Source organism: Culex quinquefasciatus, chromosome 3 (genome assembly GCF_015732765.1).
Source record: "Culex quinquefasciatus strain JHB chromosome 3, VPISU_Cqui_1.0_pri_paternal, whole genome shotgun sequence".
In the NCBI taxonomy this organism is placed as follows: Eukaryota; Metazoa; Arthropoda; class Insecta; order Diptera; family Culicidae; genus Culex; species Culex quinquefasciatus.
In genome coordinates this window covers 100,641,113-100,659,978 of record NC_051863.1, presented here as the reverse complement: position 1 = coordinate 100,659,978, position 18,866 = coordinate 100,641,113, and the positions used below count along the sequence as shown (strand labels likewise).

The 18,866-nt window shown below is 35.1% G+C and overlaps 1 protein-coding gene and 1 long non-coding RNA gene across 2 annotated transcripts in view; both read right to left on the bottom strand.

The window, feature by feature from the left end:
- The window catches only part of LOC119769455, an 83,430-nt gene extending 71,501 nt beyond the window's left edge, over nucleotides 1–11,929 (bottom strand). Inside the window, exon 1 of the mRNA XM_038261942.1 lies at nucleotides 11,816–11,929. The gene's annotated coding sequence lies outside the window, so the exon portion shown is untranslated. The remainder of the gene's footprint in view (nucleotides 1–11,815) is intronic.
- A 1,157-nt stretch (nucleotides 11,930–13,086) lies between these two features.
- On the bottom strand, nucleotides 13,087–13,954 carry LOC119770069. Its single transcript, XR_005278643.1, has 3 exons — nucleotides 13,866–13,954; nucleotides 13,181–13,795; nucleotides 13,087–13,118 (listed from the first exon to the last, which is right to left on the bottom strand). It is a non-coding gene; the product is annotated as an uncharacterized LOC119770069 (long non-coding RNA).
- Between the last annotated feature and the right edge of the window lie 4,912 nt (nucleotides 13,955–18,866).

Below are 18,866 nucleotides of genomic sequence, written 5' to 3'. Positions count from 1 at the left end.
TTGTTCAGTAACTGGGCGTTGTTTTAACTGGGCTGCTTTTTAACTGGGCGCTCGATAACTGGGCCGTAGCCCAGTTAAAAAGCAGACAAACGTCAAAAAACCAAAACAAACCGAAATCACCGAGGGGTTAATGGATGCAAAAATCATGGTGTGTGTGTGTGTGTGTGTGTGTGTGTGTGTGCAACCAACCAAATGGGACCACGCGGCCGCTTCTTACAAATTGAGTTGTTTCCATGTATTTTTAGTTCTACATTCTATACATGCAAATAACTCGCATAGGCATTTGGAAGGTGTTAGCTCTGCCGAGCTTCGGTGACCCATTTCTACGCTGGCTAGCCGAGCGCGAGGTACTTCAGCTTTATCGACAAGCCCCGCCCTGAAGAACGTTTGCACCAATCAGGTTCAAACGTTATTTAGAACTTCCGAACCCTTGTCAAATGGACAAGGACCCAGCGCGTATATAGTTGATAGTAACAGTATTTCTAATTCCAGTCATAGCTCACCAAGCCGTGATGGCCTAGTGGTTAGCATTTTTGCTTACCAATCCAAAGGACGGGGGATCGAACCCCGACTCGAGCGACTTTGATTTTTCGTTGATGTTCAGAGTTTCAAGATTAATATTTCCTATACTTTCTCGTTGGGAGCAGATGGGAATCGAACCCAGGACCATTCACTTACAAAGCGAACACCGTAACCAGTCAGCCACGGCCGCTCCTAATGGATGCAAAAATCATGGTCAACAAATAAAAAAAAAACTTTTTTCAAACTTTTATGTAATTTCAAGTCACAATTAAAAAAATATGAAAAGTAATCATTGTAAACAAATTTGAGTAACTTTTATTTTTATATTTCATCAAATAAATATTGTGCATCGGTAGTCCCCTCGTTATTTTTCGTTCAGCCCAGTTAGCGAACAGCATTCGATGACTGGGCTACATTCTCAGCCCAGTTACTGAACAACTACTGTAATGATAATTTATAGAACAGATAAAGAATTATTCTAATAAATAAATTCGCAATAAAAAAAAGATTAGGCAAATGATAAATAGACTTGATATTACTAGAACATTAAGGAAAAGTATATTTTAAGGAAAAAAAAGTTTGTTACAGCAGTATTAATAGGTAAAAAAGAGTAGAAAAGCTTTGAGAGATAAGTTAGTAAAATCAAAATCAAATGATGGATATTAAATAGAAGATTCAGTGAAGAAGTGAGAATCAGTAGAGCAAAATAAAAATAGGAGATAGGTGGTAGCTGAGAATGGAGAAAAGAGAAACCCCGTTGTGCGATATTTTAGGTACATCCACAGCAAATGACTCAACATACTGCGAATCAAAACAATACCGTTTACAATCACAAATTACTTCCCTTTCCCACATTGTCGCGCCCCTTTCTTTCAGCCGTCTCGACTCTGACCCGCGGTGGTCAAAGGTTTACGATCCGTTTCCATTCCACCAGCTAGGTCATCATTAAAACCAAGCCAACGTGGAGGTAAGAAAATAGGACACATGCAAGGAACCTATACTATACTGCTATACTGTTCTGATCAAAATAATTCGGATGATCTAACAGAACTACGGATATAGTTAGTTGCGCTCCTTCCAGGATGTTCCTTACCTGGACGTCAACCAAAGAGCACGCAACAAGATTAGTGCCATTGCATGCTTTTAAGTATCAATCCTTGGACTGCACACACCTCTCGTAAATTCTTAATAACAAAAACAATTTAAGTAACATCGAAATCTTTTAACGTAGAATTATTTATAGATAGTTTACTAACATTTTCCAAAAATCAGCGAATTTAATGAACTCTACCTTAAATGTCAATCGATTGAAAATTGACGCAATCTCACCCCTTAGAGGGGGTGACATTGGGTCGTGAAACTAAAATGATGTTCAAATACAAAGATTCGCAATTTTCAGTGTAAGAACGGGCCTTGACCGATCTTATACACTAGGTTCCCGACGAACACGCACTTCCTTTAGGGGTGGGGAGACTTGATCCCCGGGGACACTTGATCCTAAGCCTGTATCTCGTCAGCATGTGGGTAAAACAATTAGCTTTGTTCTAGAAAGTTGTGCGAAATTAACTAAAACTCATTGTAGAAAACAAAGAAAAAAATTAAAAAATGTTTAGATTCAGTTACACACATTATTCTAAAACGAGCTGCAAAAAACTTCCAAGAGATTTTTTTTCTTTGTATTGATATGTATAGAAAACACTCAAAAATTATTCAAAAAAATATTTTTTACACATGAATTGTTTGATAAACTTATCTTTTTTTCTTTTTTTTTTTTTTGGGAGAGTGATCCAGCCGCACATCGTTGATGTCGAAACCTCTAAACTGGGCCCTCGTCCTGTCACGTCCGTCAGTAGTCTTGTCGTACATTACAACTAGAATCAGATCTGCCAATGAATTAGTACACTTCGACCAAATAAACAATGACGCTGTATGGATCAGACTCTAGAATAAATGCACAGTTGTGTGTTATTCATAAGTCCAAAATGTTCAATTATTCATATAAGTCCAAATTTTCATTTGCGGATAACTACCTAACTTGAATTGAATACAAGATTTAAAGTAACATATCCGAAAGCTACGCTTATCTCAAATTCCCGACATTTTAATTAATAGCAAAAAAAAAACGTTTTTTTGTAAAACCTGTCTGGCTTCTTTTAAAAAACAAATAAAAATTAATAACAGTTCACATTTACAAGTCGTGAATTGAAAAAGAGACGACCATTTGATCGTCATAATTCCAGTAGATCCTCGATTCGCAACAATGGTCGATACAATCATAATCCGACAACCGTTAGTTCAACAGATCAACGAACTTAGTCCGATATCATTTCACTATTGATTGATCGAGACTTTACGAAAATTTTGCCAAATCATAATGGTTTTTATGCTACTTCAATGAAAATCACCGATTCTGATAGAATTACTAAATTCACTGTTACTAATTTTGTCCCTAAATAACTAAAGGCAAAGTATAACAAGTTGATATTTATAGTAAAAATCCTAAATTCTACAAAAACTAAATTTAAAAAACTAAATAAAAAAAAATAATAAAATAAAAAACCCGCATCTTAACCTGACACCCACATTAAGATAGGGAAAAATCACATATGTAGCGGTTCATTGTACAAATGTGATATTTCCACTATCGGAGAACCTCCTTGTCTCGATGACAGCTTACCGGCCATCGATTAAAGGCTGATACGCAGATGGGAAGGAACGCAAAACTCCATACAAAAAAACGCCCAAGAAACGGTCAAGGAAAGGGTCACGAAAAGATTTTTCTTAAGTGGTACGCAGCTGAAAAGTAACAGAAACGGAAAGATTGCGTTTGACGTTTCTTCGCGCGGTGCTTGTTTATAATATGTTTTGATGAAAAAATCAAAGAATTGTAATTTATCTTTTTGAATGCGACTGATAATTACAAACGTTTAAATAATTTTGTATTGGAGATAATAATATTTAAAATTCCCGCCGAATCTCAAAAAGCAGAATATTGAAACTAAAAGGAAAGATTTAGTTTCGGTCGAAATAGAGTAAAAAAAGAAGTTGTCTTTATATATGTCGGCCATCGTGTCACCAACAATTTATTGCTAGTACCAACCAGCTACCTCTGGATTATGAGTCCCCTGCACTGTCCGATTTATCCACACTCGCGGGACCAAAATGAAGTAAATCAGAGTGAAATTAAACTTGACAATAATCATACAAATATATATGTTCTTACTGAAAATACAATAATAATCTGAAATTTTGAAATCCAACCAAACAACAAATTCAAAAATGTGAAAAAAACAAACATTTCAGAAATTTAAAATAACATTTTAAATTTATAATAATAATAAAGAAAATTTCAACAAAAATCTGAAATTTGGAAAATCAAAATTAAAAATATGCAGAATTGAATAATAATTTTAATTTTTAACGTTTTTATGAATTCCATAGATCAAAACTGTTAAAATTCGAAACGAATGTACAAGTCGAAATTCCAAAAGTTTTAAAAATCGGATATATAGAAATTCGTAAATACAAATTTACGAAAACCTCGAAATTATAACAATCAATAACTCTATTTCTTCCAAAATTAAAAAATGTAGAATGAAAATTTAAGAGTAAAGAAATTAAAAAAAATAAGAAATTCAAAAAATGTAAAAATTTAGGAATCAAAAAATTTAAAATTTAAGAATTAAAAAATTTAAAATTTAAGAATTTAGGAATTTAGGAACTTAGGAATTTAGGAATTTAGGAATTTAGGATTTTAGGAATTTAGGAATTTAGGAATTCCATTTCTTCCAAAATTAAAAAATGTAGGAATTTAAGAATTTAAGAATTTAAGAATTTAAGAATTTAAGAATTTAAGAATTTAAGAATTTAAGAATTTAAGAATTTAAGAATTTAAGAATTTAAGAATTTAAGAATTTAAGAATTTAAGAATTTAAGAATTTAAGAATTTAAGAATTTAAGAATTTAAGAATTTAAGAATTTAAGAATTTAAGAATTTAAGAATTTAAGAATTTAAGAATTTAAGAATTTAAGAATTTAAGAATTTAAGAATTTAAGAATTTAAGAATTTAAGAATTTAAGAATTTAAGAATTTAAGAATTTAAGAATTTAAGAATTTAAGAATTTAAATTTAAGAATTTAAGAATTTAAGAATTTAAGAATTTAAGAATTTAAGAATTTAAAATTTAAGAATTTAAGAATTTAAGAATTTAAGAATTTAAGAATTTAAGAATTTAAGAATTTAAGAATTTAAGAATTTAAGAATTTAAGAATTTAAGAATTTAAGAATTTAAGAATTTAAGAATTTAAGAATTTAAGAATTTAAGAATTTAAGAATTTAAGAATTTAAGAATTTAAGAATTTAAGAATTTAAGAATTTAAGAATTTAAGAATTTAAGAATTTAAGAATTTAAGAATTTAAGAATTTAAGAATTTAAGAATTTAAGAATTTAAGAATTTAAGAATTTAAGAATTTAAGAATTTAAGAATTTAAGAATTTAAGAATTTAAGAATTTAAATTTAAGAATTTAAAATTTAAGAATTTAAGAATTTAAGAATTTAAGAATTTAAGAATTTAAGAATTTAAGAATTTAAGAATTTAAGAATTTAAGAATTTAAGAATTTAAGAATTTAAGAATTTAAGAATTTAAGAATTTAAGAATTTAAGAATTTAAGAATTTAAGAATTTAAGAGTTTAAGAATTTAAGAATTTAAGAATTTAAGAATTTAAGAATTTAAGAATTTAAGAATTTAAGAATTTCAGAATTTCAGAATTTCAGAATTTCAGAATTTAAGAATTTAATAATTCCAGAAAAAAATTAAACATTTGTATCAGCCGTATTTTATAACTTCAAAATTTCTTAGCTTCCTAATTTCCTAGTTTCCGAATTTCCTTATTTCCTAATTTCCATACTTCCAAAATTCCTGATTTCTTAACTTCCTAACTTCCTAAACTCCTAATTTCCTAGTTTCCTAATTTCCTAACTTCCTAATTTCCTGATTTCCTAATTTCCTAACTTCTTAATTTACTAACTCCCTAACTTCTTAATTTCCTAATTTCATAGTTTCCTGATATCCTAATTTCCCAATTTCCTAACTTCCTAACTTCCACACTTCCTTATATTGTTATTCCTAACTTCCTAATTTCCAAATTTCCTAACTTCCTAATTTCTTAATTTCCTAACTTCCTAATTTCCTAACATATTATTTTCCTAATTTCACGATTTTCTAATTTCTGAATTTCCTATTTCCATTATTTCATAATTTCTTAATTTCCTAGTTTCCTAATTTCTTAACATATTAATTTCATAATTTCTTAACTTCCTAACTTCCTAAACTCCTAATTTCCTAGTTTCCTAATTTCCTCATTTCCTAATTTCCTAACTTCCTAACATCCTAATTTCCTTACATATTAATTTTCTAATTTCTTAATTTCCTTGTTTCATAATTTCATAATTTTCTTATTTTATTTATTTTACTAATTTGCTAATATCATAATTTCCAAATTTCCTAATTCCCTTGTTTCCTAATTTCCTAATTTTTTAATTTCCTTATTTCATAATTACATATTTTTTTAATTTCAGTTTTTCTTGTTTTAGAATTTAAGAATTTCTAAATTTGCTTTTATTTATTGATTTATTTATTTTGTTTATAATTGTTGTTAAAAGTTTTAGAATAAACATTTTTAATCTATTTAATTTAAAGTTTTGAATATTTTTAATCTTTTTATTTTTTCCTCGAAAGAACCTCAAGCGCGCACACCGTCAATCGCGCTAATACCGAACTGTCAACTTTTCTTGGGGGGTCACGAAAAGAACACGCAACATTTCTTGACCGCGTTCCTTCCGATCAGCATACCGTACTTAAGCCCTGAGACTGCGCCAAAGTGGGTTCTCGCAGCATGAAGTGGTGTCCATGTGTAAAAATGGAAGATTCAGCAATATACTGAACACTTCGATTTTAATTCCACATCGAATCAAATCATACTCTTTGCCAAACAAGCATCAAACCTATGACACTCATTATAACAAAGCCCAGGGGTGAATTGTTTGATAAACTTATCAACTCCAAAACCCTTACGCATCTGATGTTAAATTTATCGTCATACTATTTTTACAATCAATTGTTTAAAAAAGTGCGTTTAGGGAGACTTGATCCCTGCATTTTTACAGTCACTGGAATCAGCCTCAAGATTAATTAATTGAGCTGGGTTTTCATACATAGTTTCCTTTAGTATAGTTGTACATAACTTACTGCAGTTTGAACCATTTTTCAAAAGTTTCGTAAACAAAAATTTGCAGCTTTTGTAAACATGCTTAATTTTGATCTAAAAAATAATATTTTAAGTTTTTAAATATTTAACATAATAAACTTGCAGGCCAAGGGTGGATGATACTGATGATACCTCTTCAGTTGACGCTCAGGCGAGGAACATCCTGGAAGGAGCGTCACTGACTACGTCCGTAGTCCTGTGAATACAAAGAGACGAGTTGTTCCTTTTAATTCCGCTATATATTTTAATATCTTGACAGATACGTATTTCGTCTACTACTTGCAGACTTCATCAGTGTTCTGTTCTCGACTCGAGTCGAGAACAGAACACTGATGAAGTCTGCAAGTAGTAGACGAAATACGTATCTGTCAAGATATTAAAATATATAGCGGAATTAAAAGGAACAACTCGTCTCTTTGTATTCACAGTAATGCATTCTGCTAAAACGCTCAACCAAACCACAATCCGTAGTCCTGTTAGATCATTCTTGATCAGGACAGTATAGCTCTGGTTCCTTGCAAGTGTCCTATTTTCTTACCTCCACGTTGGCTTGGTTTTCATGATGACCTAGCTGGTGGCCTGTGGAAACGGATCGTAAACCTTTGACCAGCGAGGGTCAGAGTCGAGACGGCTAGAAGAAAGGGGCGCGTCAATATGGGAAAGGGAAGTTATTTGTGATTGTAGACGGTATTGTTTTGATTCGCAGTATGTTGAGTCAACTGCTGTGGATGTACCTGAGCATCGCAGAACGGGGTTTCTCTTCTTTCCATTTCAGCTAACAGCTATCTTCTGTTTATTGTATTTCACTGGTTTTCTAAAACAGCTTTTGTTTACTATCCTCCATTTGATTTAGATTTTACTTATTTGATTCTCTTATTTCTCAACGCTTTTCCACTCTATTTTACCAATTGATTCTGCTGTAACAAACTGTCTGCTTTCCCTTAATTTGGCAGCGATGTCAATTTTGTTTATCATGTGCCTTTTCTTTATTTATCTATTTGAATAATTTCTCATCTTCCCTGTAAATTGCCCTCAATACAATCTAAGCCTGTTTGTTACCTCTATTTATTAACTATTGTTAATTTCTTTATCTACTTCATAAATTACTATCTTTCTTTTACTATTGATTCTTTACATAGTATATTTCCTTCACTGTCCATTGTTTTGAAACTTCACCAGCAAGTGAGGTTCGAGCCCTTACTCAATTTATGGAATGATTAAAGGATTAACACAAACATTACTATTGTACTTTTGGTAAACTTTTATAACATGCTTAGGACCAAAAATTGTAACAAAACACCGCGACAAAAGAAATAGCAACAGATAAACACGACTTAACATTAGGGAATATTTCAGGAGAAAACAATACACAGTAAAATAACAACTAGTTTTTGAATTCAAACTAAAAATAAAAAAGTTTTTGCTTTAATGAAAATTGATAGGCACACTATAAATGGTTAGGCGCTTATACTTACATCAAACCCTACGCAATGTACCACCCCCGGCCGAGTTAAAATGCGTAACCGGAAAAGAAGGTGTGCATGCCTGGCACGAACACTCAAAGCGTGTTCTAGCGTGCTGCTCGTACTGACTCAGAGCAAGGGTGAGATGTAGGTGTAAGGGCAGTGCGTGTTCGTTGGGAACCTGGTGCATAAGATCGGTCAAGGCCCGTTCTTACACTGAAAATTGCGAATTGCGAATTTAACATAATGAACTTGTTATATTTTGAACACAAACGTACAGGTTTTATGTGAAACTGCTGTAACTTATAGAAAATTAAAAGTTTGGATGAATAAGAAACATTTTGCTTAAGATTTCTTCAAAATGTTGAAAGGGGGATCAAGTTACCCCTAACATTTTTAAAATGCCGGTTTAAAATATTTTTTTAAAACGCTTGGCATGATTCGAAGAGTTCATCTGATGAAATATCCTTATTAGCCAAACACAGATGAATGTTTAAGCTTTCAATTCATGCAAAAAGTTTATAGTTTTGTGAGAAATTAGTCAGAGTTATGTGCGATACAAAAAAAGGGGATCAAGTCTCCCCACTCTCCCCTACACCTACGTCTTACCCTTGCTCTGAGTCAGTACGAGCAACACGCTAGAACACGCTTTGAGTGTTCGTGTCAGGCATGCACACTTTCTATTCCGGTTACGCATTTTAACTCGGCCGGGGGTGGTACATTGCGTAGGGTTTGATGTAAGTATAAGCGCCTAATCATTTAAAGTGTGCGATGTTTCAGGTACATCCACAGCAGTTGACTCAACATACTGCGAATCAAAACAATACCGTCAAATACAAAGATATGGTAAAAACAAGTAATCCAACAGTGTTTCTTGTTTTATTGAGAAGAACCTGAGAAATGGTAAAATCCGTAAAAAAAATCACTTCGACCCAATGTAACCCCCAGACCCATTGTCACCCCCAATGTAATGTACTCTCTCGGCCTAAATCAAATTAATCATGTTAAAAATCAAAATAATCGCTTTCTTGATCTTCTTTTTACTAATATGACTGAAGACTTCTGTGTGACTGAAGCAAATAATCCACTTTGGAAAAATGAAGCTCATCACACAGCAATTGAATTTTCACTTTTCGTGCATAAGGCTAATAACAGACCAGATGGTTCAGATTACGAAGAAATTCCTGATTACAATAATGCCAATTATCCCTTAATCAAACGTAGACTATTAGAAGTTGATTGGAAAGCATTACTAGAGAAAGAAACGAACATCGAGCTAGCAGTTAACACTTTCTATAGCATTATATACGACATCCTCGATGAAAGCGTCCCTATTCGAAGAAAAAGACGCACAATTGACAAACACCCGCCTTGGTTTACAAGAGAGGTTAAAAACCTTAAAAATAGAAAACAAAAAGCTCACAAAGCTTACAAAAGCAATAGCCAAAAACTTGATGAGTATCTACAAATATGCAGTCAGTTAGAAGTCACCATCCAATTTGAATTTGAAAAGTACCATAGAAAGGTAGAATCGGAAATCAAGAGTGATTCCAAGCAGTTTTTCAATTTTGTCAAATCAAAATTAAAAAGTAGTAATTTTCCGTCAAATATGTCTCTCGACAATAAAATTGGCAAAAACAGTGCAGAAATTTGTGAATTATTCGCAAACTTTTTTGAAAGCGTATACACCTCTTTTGATGAAAACGATCGCGACCGAAGCTACTTTTCCTTTATACCCCAAGCGAATAACGAAATAACAGTCGATAGCTTATCCTTCGATGAAATTCAGGCGGCTCTTAAAGCTCTTGACAGTTCAAAAAGTACCGGACCAGATGGAATATCTCCAAAATTTGCAAAAAATGTAGCCTCTGAACTGGCTTCTCCGCTTTATTGGCTATTTAATCTATCATTAAAATCAGGAATATTCCCAAGTGCTTGGAAGAAATCATATTTAGTTCCAATTTTCAAATCCGGTAAAAATCTGACGTGAAAAACTACCGTGGAATTGCTCTTATTTCATGTATTCCCAAGCTCTTTGAGGCAATAGTTAACAACAAAATGTTTGCTCAATTAAAAGACTACATAACACAAAAACAGCATGGATTTTTCAAAGGGCGCTCAACCGCAACTAATCTTCTCTCGTTCGTAAACTACACATTGAATGAAATGGATAACAAAAACTCTGTACAGACACTCTATACTGACTTTAGCAAAGCCTTCGACAGAGTGGACATTCCTATGCTTCTTTTCAAATTGGATAAAATCGGAATTGATTCTAATCTACTTTCATGGCTTAAATCTTACTTAACAAAACGCACACAATGTGTTAAATTTAATGGCCTCATATCTAGGCTCATCAATGTTACTTCCGGGTACCTCAAGGCTCTCATTTAGGCCCATTACTTTTTATTCTTTACGTAAATGATGTATCCTTTATATTTAAGCATATCAACGTTTCGATTTACGCAGATGACATGAAATTGTTTATGAAAATTAAAGACGAAACTGACGCTTCAAGATTCCAGAACGAAATCAACATATTTTTGAATGGTGCTGTCGTAGCCTTTTACAACTTAACATTAAAAGTGTACATCGATCTTGTTCAGCAGAAAAATAATTAAGCCAAATATAAACGTAAAACTAGACAACCAGATAGTTGAAACCTGTTCAAATGTTAGAGATTTAGGAGTCATACTTGATTCTAAAATGACTTTCATCGAACATTACAACACGATGGTATTCAAAGCAACTAATATGCTCAACTTCATAAAACGATTCAGTTATAACTTTAAGGACCCCTATACATTGAAAACATTGTTCATAGCTTATGTTCGCTCTATTCTTGAATATTGTAGCGTCGTGTGGAGTCCACACATCAAAACACACGAAACCCGTATTGAATCAGTGCAAAAACAATTTTTACTATTTGCTCTTCGTAAACTAGGGTGGACAGTGTTTCCCCTTCCTTCGTATATTGCACGCTGTATGTTAATAAGCTTAGAAACACTTGTAAAGCGTCGTGAATTCGCTTCTCTTTCGTTCGTAAATGATCTTATTGCAAACCGAATTAATTCTCCAGAGTTGTTACAAACATTAAATTTCTATGAACCCACACGCGTATTGAGAGCACGTGAGCCATTCGCATTGCATTTTCACAGAACTGACTACGCTAAACACGGGCCCATGAATAGAATGATGGAAACTTATAACAAATATAATAACATAATCGATTTCACAATGACAAAATCCACCATGAAAAAACAGTTCTACAATCAAAGATAGATGTTCCCCCCTTGTAATTAGAAACTAAGCAACGATCATGTAGTCTACGTATGTTTGACGAATAAATAAATAAATATTTAAAACAGATATCTATAAATATTTGTTTTGAGATAATATTTGTTTTGAGACGGTACAATCATAATGTTGTCGATAATTAAGGCTTGTGGGATAATTGTGTACCTTTTTTCATGTGTTTTGCCCGCTCAATAAGAATATGCCCATAGGAGTGATTAAAAATATTCAAGAGTGTCTGTAATATATATATATTGATAGTTACCGCCGATTTGTGCGAGACCAAATTACGTAGCCTTTCTAACACATTAACAGAATTGCGCCCTTGGTTTTTGATCTCATGTGAACCTCTAGAAGACACAGATGGACTGTGTTTTGGAGATTGTAACAATTGTTGATCAATTTTACATTGTTTAAGTTCCTCTGCACAGTCGTCACTTGTCACACCGATCTCATGTTCAGGAAGGTTTTCATCCGTCGAAGACTTTGTTTCCTTTGAACCACTATTGTAAAATCCTACTGTTATTTTATTAACAAGTTTTGTTAACATTGATTCCGACTCGTCCACATCGAAACGAGCAAATTCGGTTAAAACAGTTAAGGAGTGTAAATTTCGATTCATGTTTATATTTATCCGACTGACATGTAAGATGAAACTCAATAACAAAGTTTTCGTTTTGATTTGATTTTTTTATTGTGTTGTGGTTGCATGCAAAGGTATGCGCAGATTGTTTCTTCATAAGTGTGAGTTAAAAGGTTAAAAGAATTCACGGTCAGCTGGATGTACTCAAAATCAAGTTCGATTCACTCATTTTGGACCATGCGTGGAGGAATTCATTTATGAGTTTAATGCTGAAACTCATAAATAAGTTTAGCGCTCGAACTGCAAAATGAGTAGTTTGATACAACCGGGATTTTTTGTTTTTTTGTTTTAAATGCCTTAAAAAAGCCTGTTCATAACTAAATACAATTGATTTCGGAAATAAAGGTTGAGGAAACAATTATCTTGCTTTTTTTGTTTTATTCCCAGACGCATTTATATTGAATTACTACATTTCTGACTCGTTCTGTTTGACCGCTGAATTGCTCCTCCACCATCGCCTTCCCATCGTACTCCTTTCCACGCTATTAGTGGTGGGCCAGGTCGGTTCCTGCCACTTCCTCCGCCACATATGCATGCGACTGCTGCGGCAGGGTGTGATCCCGAGGGTGGCGGTCCGGGAGATTGATTTTGGTGGAACAAGTTACCGAACTGGGTCGACGAGGGCAGTTTGCTTCCCTTCGCTGCCTCATTGATGGTTCTGCGAAGGTGGAAGTGCCGAAAAGGCCGAGGCTTTCGGGTTCAATCCTGAAATGTGGGGCGGATGGTAGCCCGCTCAGCGGTGGACTCGACTGCTTTGGAGGTTTGATGACGAAGAGTACAGCCCAGATTGAGATTGTTGCTGATGTTGTTGCTGTATCTGTCGCTGCATGTGATCATCGGATGAGAATGCTGTTGTTGTTGCTGCGTAGACTGGGTTGCGAATTTCCGGAAGGTGATTTGGAGCTGACCGGCAACCGGCATCCGCCTGAGAGGAGAAAAAGGAACGTTCAACTCGTGAACTTCTAACTGATCACTAACTTATCCTACCTGCAGCGGTTTGTGCTAGAACATCTGGCAACGCCATGTGACCCCAGGTCCGTGTCCGTAACCCGACCTCCTGCATTCCCGCATCAGACTTCCGACGCTCGATAGTAGTGGTTCGGCCCTCAGTGATGCACTTGGTGATGCATTCCACCAACCTCACCGTGACTAACGCTGTCCCCCCAGAGAAGCGGAAGAGGTTTGTATTCCGCTGCTGATTGGACCGGCGCTGCTGTTGGACACGGCGGCAAGCGTCGATATTCTATCTAGGATGAACTTGACGGCGTCGTTTAGGAAGGTATGTTTAAGGTCGACCAGTTTGGTGACTTCTTGCAGAATAAGCTTTTTGACGAGCTGTCTCATCGTGGCTCGCCGGAGGCACCCTTAGGTCGTTCCAGCGTTTCTCGCAACTTCCGTGGAAGCGCTTGCATCGATCGTTCAGGTGCTCCTTGTCAACATAAACTTCTCCCTCATTCAACACTTCAACGGCTATGGCGGCCGTCGGAGCTTTGATGATAATATTGGCCTGTTTACGTCCGACGCTTCGTGCGTTGAGGACGAATCGGAAGTGTGCGTGTGGGCCAAAATTTGAGGATCTTGGATTGCTCCTTGTCGTAGTATCTGGAGGAATAAAGGAATGAATAAGAAACTTTATTCAGAACAGTTTATAGACATATTTCTGTCAACTTACCTGTTGTCTACGCCTACGGAAGCTGATGAGAACCGAAATGCTAAAGCGGTCATCGATACCACGAGTATCCGCAGTTGCAGCATCATCCGACAAACCAGGGTGGCCACCTCGGGAAAAAACCGGGAAAACCGGAAAAAAACCGGGATTTTCATCCACCGGGAGAAAACCGGGAAAAACTCGGGAATTCGACTGACAAACCGGGAAAATATTTTAAGTTTAGTTAAAATTTGACAAAAGCCTCTTTAACTTATTCAATATGTTCTTTTCTCAATTAGAATATTATCCCTGTTATTCTAAATGAAGAATTCGCGAAAACTATGTTTGAATTTGTGTAATAGACTCATGCTTCTTGGTTATGGATGTTTTTTTCTGTTGTATCAACCTCAACCTGGGGTACATGTACCCCTGGGGGTACCACGAGCGGTCTCAGGGGGTCCGGAGGACAAACCCCGCAATGGCGGACATTTGTCCCAAACAAAATATTTGAGAGAAAAAAAAAACAAATTGATTTGAAGCAAAAAAATAACAACCATGCTTAAGGTGCAATGAATTACGGGCGAATTGTTTTCCAATCAGAAAATGATTAAAAAATATTTGAATGATAAATCTATAATTTGCATTCGTTTAGAAATTTTATGAATTTGAAGTAAAGTGCACCGTTTTTGAGTTTTTTTTCTACAAATATTTGTTTCAAATTTGTATATTGTGCCATCTACCATTTACTACCATGTTGGTAAAAATAATCTTATGTTTCATGATTTGGATATTTTCAATTCGACCTTTCTTTGCTAAAATATTACTTTTGCATAAAATAAAAATTAGGATTTTTTGTAAGTGGAAATTATGGATCTCATGGTACGAAAACAACATTACAGTAAATATCTCTCTAAATTTAAAGATCAAGACATTTACTTCAAATTGTCACACAAAATACACTATTTTAAAATATTTTTCTTGGCCTGTATCTTAGCAACAAAAGAATGGCTCAAACATGTTCAAAAAAGAAAGTTATATAAGAAAGAATATTTTTTCAATTGAAAATAGCTACAATTTAAAAAAATACTATTTACAAAATTTAAATTAACATAAAAATAAAATTTAAAAAAATATTGGGGATGTTTGTAAAAATGAAAAAGACGACGAAAATTTAATTTACAAAAAAGAATTTCTCTAAATTTAAAGGCATTTTCAGTAGATAGTTTAAAGAAAAACAGGGCACAACATTTTATTTTGAAGCTTAATTAAGAAAATTGATTTGAAGAAATGTACATGGACGTTGTGTGGCCTATCCAGTACATGTTTTTAAACAACTCTAGAAACAAGATTTACGACATTTTTAATACTTCAAAATTCAGGTTTCTTTCTTCGTGAATTGGAATGTAAAAAAATCTCATGCAAACGAAAAATTTCATGTATGAACGCTAGGGGGTACCAGCAGCTTAAGTAACACGAGCCTAGAAAAGGTTGAGATCCGTTGAATTATAATATATTTCAACTTAAAAATAATAATATCATGGAGTTTCTGTTTGTAAATATTATTTTATTTGGTAATATTTGAGATTATCAGCCGGATAAATTATTAAGGACAACTTGCAATGATTTTTTCTGCAAAGTTTTTTTAAATGTCGTTTGAAATTTATGTAAAATTTTCAAATATTTTAAAAATACAATATTCTGCTACAAAAAAGTCACTTTAAATACAGGAAATCACTTTTAGGTGGTTACTACATCAACACAAAAATTGAGATCATGTTAAAAATAAGGCCGATGCTAATATTTTTCAAAGTTTTTGTCCCTCGGCTCTGGCCGGGGTCAAGTGGGGGAACAATCCATAGTCTCAACATTTGAATGCAAAAAGTGTTCAAATACATTTTGGCCCGTGGGAGTCGCTCAACCTGCATTCCTGTCACACTTGAGGTCTGCACAGCTGATTGCACGTAGATTTTTCCCGCCAGTAATGACAGGAAACGCTGACAAACGGAATATGTGCCAAAATCATAAGTTGTTTTCTAACATATGAAGGGAAATCATCTCGCAAAAAGCCATACAGAGAACCACGTCCCATTCAACCGGCTCCGTGGCTTAATGGTTACGGCTTCGGTCTCCCAAGCAGAAGGTTCAGGGATTAAATTCCGTTCGGTACCTTTGAAATTTGGAATCAGGAATTTGAATATGAATAAAAACTAAAATGAATCAGGTGGGATTCGAACACCTTTGGATTGGTGGTGGTCTGGGACGCTAAGCAGTCACCATCAGAAGGTTTACACTCTAGCAGTGAATTGATCCGTAGTGTTGAAACATGTTATATCTTCTTCTCATATTATTAAATACGCGCTGATCCCTGATTTGCCTGAGGGGATTGGAAGTCTTAATATAGATCGAGTTTCCTTCAGATGCTTGCTTCTATGTTTAGGCGGGGCCGAACAATGCCCAGCGACCTCGGAATTAGACCGCAAGGAGCTCTGTCATTCTGAAATGGGTCGTTGGAAGCAGCGCGAGGGCTATCACCACCTAATACCCGTGACTGAGATAAGTTGTATCAGCATTCGGCATATACTAAGTCTGATACAAACTATACTTTCCCATAATATCGCTACCGGTTAGCGGGTATTGGATTGGACCACACACACACACACACAAACACACACACACACACACACACACACACACACACACACAAAGTGTTCAAATACATTTTACACTAGTTTATTTGTTTTGTCTTCAAAAAATGTAAGATTTGACGGTAACAAAAATTAAAAAAAAAACTAAAGGTGTGAAATTTAAAAAAAAAGATTATTAAATTAACCCAAACATGCTTCAGAATGATTCCAAACGCAAGGGAATGCATTTTATATTGATTTCAGCTGGTTGCACTTAAATTTCAATTGAAATTTTGATGTTTTTTGAAAAATATTTTTTCCCCTTTGATTTTTCGGGGCAACTAACGAATTAACGAGCATTTACATAAATTTTGATAACCATTTATTTTTGCAATTCTTTTCTTTAAAATTAATAAATTGTAGTAATAATTAATCTCATTCTAAAAAGGTGCAGTGGTAACAGGCATAACCATCATGACGAAGAACTTCGGACACAAAAGTTAATGATTTTTTTATAGTTTTATTATTTGCGTTTCTTGGCCACAAAATCAATCACGAAACGGTTATTTCTTAAGATCTATTTATTTCTGCTCTAAGATCTTATGGTATTTCTGCTCTTAGATCTTATGGTATTTTGACGTTGGATAACGTCTAAAGTTTTGAAACGCTTCACAGCTAATCGCAATGTCAAGATTTTCGTGCCAGTTGATTTGAAATCATTTCATCAATTAAACTTTTGGCATTGAACAATTTTTTAGAAATATTTTGAAATAATAAAAAGCCATTATCAGGACTCCAATTCATTACAAAGAGCCAGTCTGAACCATGTGTTAAAGATTTTCTTTGCGTCACAACAAATTTGAATCACATTAAACAATTTATTCCCACACATTACAAGACTTTTTTTCTCGTTTTGACGTTTCTACGGCGTTCTCTCTGCCTTCCTACGTCATTCGCCACCTGGATTTCTTCGTTCCACGAAATCCCAAAACGAAAATCTATTTCATTTGCGTACTCAAATCACTCTCGACAGTCTACGAGGAAGGGACGACACAGCGGCAACAAAGATAGCTTAAGGCGGAGAAGCATCGCGGCGAAGGGGCAGACCGAACCTGGAAGGGTTCAATGTTGTTCGCGATGGGGAAATGTTTTGGCAAGGCTCTTGCCAGCCATCGGCGACAGCCAAGTAAATTTCAACACCAAGCATTAAAAAGCCCTTTTTAGGGGTCAAATTGATTACGAAAGAATTATTCTCAATGTCAATAATTTCGCAATTATCGATTTATTACCCCCAGCGATTTATTACTAATATTGCCAAAAAGTTCAAGATGGTATGTCAGAGACATAACCGAAAGACATAGGACCAAACATTTTGAATGAGTTTTTGGATTGCTAGTGAAATCTGGGATAAGATTATTGTATTTTGTTTCATAGATTTGTCGGCAAAATTGTCCTAAATGATCCCCCAAGGTGAACTTTCCATGAGGGCACCGGCAACTCCAGGTTGTGGCCACTACTGTCGAAATGGCCATTTGCAGGTTCAATATCAAAACAATGAATTTTGATACCCATATTGCAACAACCCGTATGTTTCGGTTAATGTTACCCTGGGCCCAAGAGGAACCTGCTTTGAGGGCACCGGCCACTCCAGGTTGTGGCCACTACTGTCGAAATGTCAATTTTAGTTCAGTATCAAAACCATGAATTTTGATACCCATATTGCCACAACTCGTATGGTTCTGTAAATGTCCCCGGGCCCCGGGAGAACCTGCTTCGAGGGCACCAGCCAGTACAGGTTGTGGCCACTACTGCCGAAATGGCCATTTTCATGTTCAGTATCAAAAACCATGAATTTTGATACCCATATTGCCAAAACTCGTATGGTTCTGTAAATGTCCCCCCAGGCCCCGGGGGAACCTGCTTTGAGATCACCGGCCACTCCAGGTTTTGGCCACCACTGTCGAAATGGCCATTTTCATGTTCAGTATCAAAAACCATAAATTTTGATACCCATATTACCAAAACTCGTATGGTTCCGTAAATGTCCCCCCAGGCCCCGGGGGAACCTTCTTTGAGGGCACCGGCCACTCTAGGTTTTGGCCACCACTGTCGAAATGGCCATTTTCATGTTCAGTATCAAAAACCATAAATTTTGATACCCATATTACCAAAACTCGTATGGTTCCGTAAATGTCTCCCCAGGCCCCGGGGGAACCTTCTTTGAGGGCACCGGCCACTCTAGGTTTTGGCCACCACTGTCGAAATGGCCATTTTCATGTTCAGTATCAAAAACCATGAATTTTGATACCCATATTGCCACAACTCATATGGTTCTGTAAATGTCCCCCCAGGCCCCGGGGGAACCTTCTTTGAGGGCACCGCCCACTCCAGGTTTTAGCAA